The 4,554-nt window shown below is 42.4% G+C and overlaps 1 pseudogene; it reads left to right on the forward strand.

The window, feature by feature from the left end:
- Positions 1-993: 993 nt before the first annotated feature.
- On the forward strand, positions 994-4,103 carry LOC132490973 (R3H domain-containing protein 1-like; annotated as a pseudogene).
- The last annotated feature ends 451 nt before the right edge of the window (positions 4,104-4,554 follow it).

A 4,554-nucleotide genomic window follows, 5' to 3' on the forward strand; every position in this document is an offset into this window, starting at 1 on the left:
CTCTGGTCTACTCTTATGAGGACACTCATCATGTTCATGAGGGCTCCACCCTCATGACCTAATTACTTCCCAAAGACCCCACTTCCAAATACTATCACATGGTGGGCTGAAATATTAACATATGATTTTGGGGGAGACCCGGCATTCAGTCCATAACAGTGAACTAAGGGAGGTCTAAATTCTGAGAACAGAAAGGACAGTGCTTCTCTGTAAAAACAAAACAAAACAGGAGAATTATACATTCACTCTTAAAATGTAATATTAAGTAATTCTTCAATTAAAAGAAACTGAATCAAAAGAACTACTTGAAAGTATACAAAACGTGCATTTTAATTATGTTTAAACTGTTATACTTTGGCTCATTAATCACCACATTATATAAGGCCAAGATAATTATTTTACATGAATAAAAGGGATTTTATATTATAGATTGATATTACATAAAACGTTCAAACTAATGTCTAATATTGATGTATTCAATAAATAAAAATGTAAAGACTGGCAATAAGATATTTTTAAATATAATGATATTCTTATAATAAGTAATCAAAGCCTGTGTTCAAGATAAAATAAGCCTGGTGGTGGGAAGGCGTGGGATTTTGCCAGCCGTTGTTGCTGCTGGAGCCGGTGTCCAGACTGGTGATGGGGTTAATTCCCTTCCATAAGACTCTTAACTTGCACCCACCCAGCCCCTCTGTCGCCCTGCTGAGCCCCGCTCCAAACGCCTCCTCCTCAGTAATGCGGGCCCCAGAAAGGTATGATATATTTTATCCTAGACATTCCATTTTAGTCCAGGAATCTACAGTGGTGACAAGGACATGGGACTCCTCCTGCCAGATTCCAAATTGGTCAAGACAATTGACATCCTGGCTGACAACTGTGAGAAAGAACCTTGGATTATTTTCTTTTATTTTTGCGGGACACCACAATTCCACATCCATAGGACACATCAGGCTTCAAGTTCCCTGTAGAATTCTAAAATAACCTTTGTTAATGAGGATGTCTGATACTGTTACTGTAAAAAATGAAACTGAAGCAATGAAGGATTTGGAGGCAGAAGTGAAAGATACAACCAGAGTTGTAAATCTTATCAAATCAGAAAACTATGGGAAGATTTTGACAGAGAAGAATGAACATTGCATTGACGACAATATTGATTTGCAGGAGAAAATTCAAATACAGGTAACACAGTCATTTGAAAAAGAGGAGAAGCCTTCAAAAGGGGAAGCAGAAAAGAAAAAGCCAGTGATAAGTTGCCCAGAAAAATGTTATCAAGAGATTCTAGGTCAAGAATACACTGATTCAACTGGCATAGGTCTACATGAATTTTTAGTAAATACATTAAAAAACAATCCCAAGGACAGTATGCTGCTGTTGAAATTGAAACAAGAAATTTTAGATTTCTTTGGTAATAATGAGTCTCCACATAAAAAATTCTGCCCAATGACATCTTATCATAGGATGCTATTACACAGAGTTGCTGCTTACTTTGGATTAGACCACAATGTTGATCAGAGTGGGAAGTCTGTCACAGTAAACAAAACTAGTAATACAAGAATACCTGATCAGAAATTTAATGAACATATTAAGGATGATGAAAGTGATGACTTTCAGGAACGATATATGCTCAAGAGAGATAACTCTACCTTTGACAAAGATGATAATCAGATGAGAATACTTTTGAAAGCTGACAGAAGAAGCAAATCTATAGAAGAAAGAGAAGAGTACCAGAGAGTTAGAGACCAAATATTTTCCCAAGATCCCCTGTGTTCCCAAGAGAATAATATTATTGACAAAAGCATCCAAGATGAGGATGCTAGTAGCACCCAACAGAGGTGCCAGATATTTAGAGTTAATAAAGATTCTTCAGGGAGATCAACAGATAGCCATCAAAGCAGCAGTGAGAACGAGTTGAAGTACTCTGAATCATGACCCTGGAGAAGCACAGATTCAGACAGCTCTCTCTGAAACTTCAAGCCTGCTGTAACAAGAGCCAGCAGATTCAGTGGAATTTCAGTTCTGACAAGAGGTGACAGTTCTGGAAGAAGCAAAAGCATAAGCAGGCTTTCAAAAACAGTTCAGCCCTTCATAAACCCAGATGGGAGTCCAGTTGTGTATAATCCTCCTATGACTCAACAACCAGTTAGAACCCAAGTGCCTGGACCTCCACAGCCACTTCTGCCTCCCCCATCACCCCAACAACAAGCAGCTCAACACATTTTCTCACAGCAGGACAACCATGGGTCTCAGTGTAGCCTTGTCTTGTCTTGTCCACCAGCCATGCGCAAATGGTTCTGATCCTCATGCCACCATGTTCCAGTCCACTGTTGTTCTTCAGTACAGCAGTCTGGTTCTATCATGACAGCAGCCCCGCCACCACCACCGCCTCCTCTTCCTTCCCTACCTCCTGGGCAGCCAGTCCCTACTGCTTGCTATTTTGCCTCTGGTCATCCTGTCAGCCAGCCTGTGCTTCAACAACAAGGATATATTCAGCAGCCCTCTCCACAGATGCCAGCCTGTTATTGTGCTCCAGGCCACTACCACTCTAGTCAACCTCAGTATCGCCCAGTCCCTTCTGTCCATTACAATTCACATCTAAACCAACCACTACCCCAGCCTGCCCAGCAGACAGGTTATCAAGTTATGCCCAACCGGCAGCAAAACTACCAGGGGAGTGACAAAGTGAGAGAGTGGCATGGACATATATACACTACCAAACGTAAAATAGATAGCTAGTGGGAAGCAGCCGCATAGCACAGGGAGATCAGCTCGATGCTTTGTGACCACCTAGAGGGGTGGGATAGGGAGGGTGGGAGGGAGGGAGATGCAAGAGGGAAGAGATATGGGAACATATGTATATGTATAACTGATTCACTCTGTTATAAAGCAGAAACTAACACACCATTGTAAAGCAATTATATTCCAATAAAGATGTAAAAAAAAAAAATCCCAAATAAAATCGTTGACCAGGAAAAAGAAACAAAAAATATAGAAAACAAAACAAAAAAACAGAAAACAAAAAACTACCAGGGGATAGTTGGAGTTCAGCAACCCCAGAGTCAGAGCCTAGTTGGTGACCAGCCCAACAGCATTGGAAATCAGATTCAAGGAGTGGTCATTGCCTATCCTTCAGTGCCATCATTTCAGGTTTCACTACCTCAAGGTTCTCAAGAAATTGCCCATCAGACTTATCAACAACCTGCTATGTTTCCTAATCAGTCTAATCAAGGATCTATGCCTACAGTAGGAATGCCAGTTTACTACAGCATCATTCCACCTGGCCAGCAAAATAATTTAAGCTCCTCAGTATGTTACTTGCAACATCCAGGATCAGAACAAGTACAGTTGCCTTGAACTACTTCACCATGCATTTCCCAGCAGCTCCAAGGCCACCAGTGTGTAGCTGTGCCACCTCCACCACCTGGTGGCGGAATGGTGACGATGCAGCTCAGTGTACCAAACAATCCACAATCTCGTGCCCATTCACCCCCACAGTGGCAACAAAAAAATATGACGGTGATGACCAGAGAGGACAAAAGTGTATGGAATTTAGCAGTAGAGACAATATTGTTCAAGAGATGCCAGATACCCGTTACTTGGCCAGCCCCTGCAGTACAACCCTCCTGCTGTTCTGCACGGACACATTCCAGCCCAACAGGGTCAGCCTGGCAACAGGCATGGAAACCGAGGAAGGAAACAAGCTAAAAAAGCTGCATCCACCGACCTAGGTGCTGGAGAAGCAGTTGTTGGGAAGGTCTTGGAAATTACTGAACTACCAGATGGAATAACTCGTGTGGAAGCTGAGAAACGTTTGGGGGAACTCTTTAAAATTGGCACCAAGATCTGGTGGCTCCGGGACGCCCAGTCCCAGCCCCGGCTGCGTCGTCACCCACTCTGCTGTGGCAGCGGGGACAGCACTGTCAACTCCGAAAGCTCTAAACCTAGTGACTTGGCCTCCACGTACTGTCTTAGCCACATTCCCCTCCATCTCGGCTGCACAGAATTCTCTGAAAAAACAAGTTAACTCAGTTAACGAGTTTAAGCTGAGAACGAGCAAGAAGCACTATGACTTTAACATTTTGGAAAGGGCAAGTTCTCAGTAACATCCACTTTGGACCCATGGCCTTTGTGATTCCCCTGTCCTCACCCATCTTTAACTGGCTTGGTATTTGGATCTTCTGTTAACATGAGACTCCTAGGATGTGTGGTCGTGGCATTACAACTTCTGAAGACAGGCCAGTGATCCAGCAAAGGGGGGAAAATACATATTTCACCCCAGATGACTGTAGGAATCCACATCGGAATGATACAGAGTTAGCAGCTTTTTCTGAGGAAATGCCGTTCAACTTCCTCCTAACTTTTATAGTTATTTTGCTTTATATTTCTGAATTCTTGTGTCAGCTCTATTGTACAGCAAATTATTCTTCAAAATGGTTACAACAAGTTGCAACCTGTATTTCTTTTTTTTTTGCAGCCAGCACAGTATGACCCAAGATAGAATTTGGGGGAAAAAGAATGCAGGAGTATAATAACCAAGTCACAACTGTGTACTGT

This window comes from Mesoplodon densirostris, chromosome 5, assembly GCF_025265405.1.
Source record: "Mesoplodon densirostris isolate mMesDen1 chromosome 5, mMesDen1 primary haplotype, whole genome shotgun sequence".
Taxonomy (NCBI): Eukaryota; Metazoa; Chordata; class Mammalia; order Artiodactyla; family Ziphiidae; genus Mesoplodon; species Mesoplodon densirostris.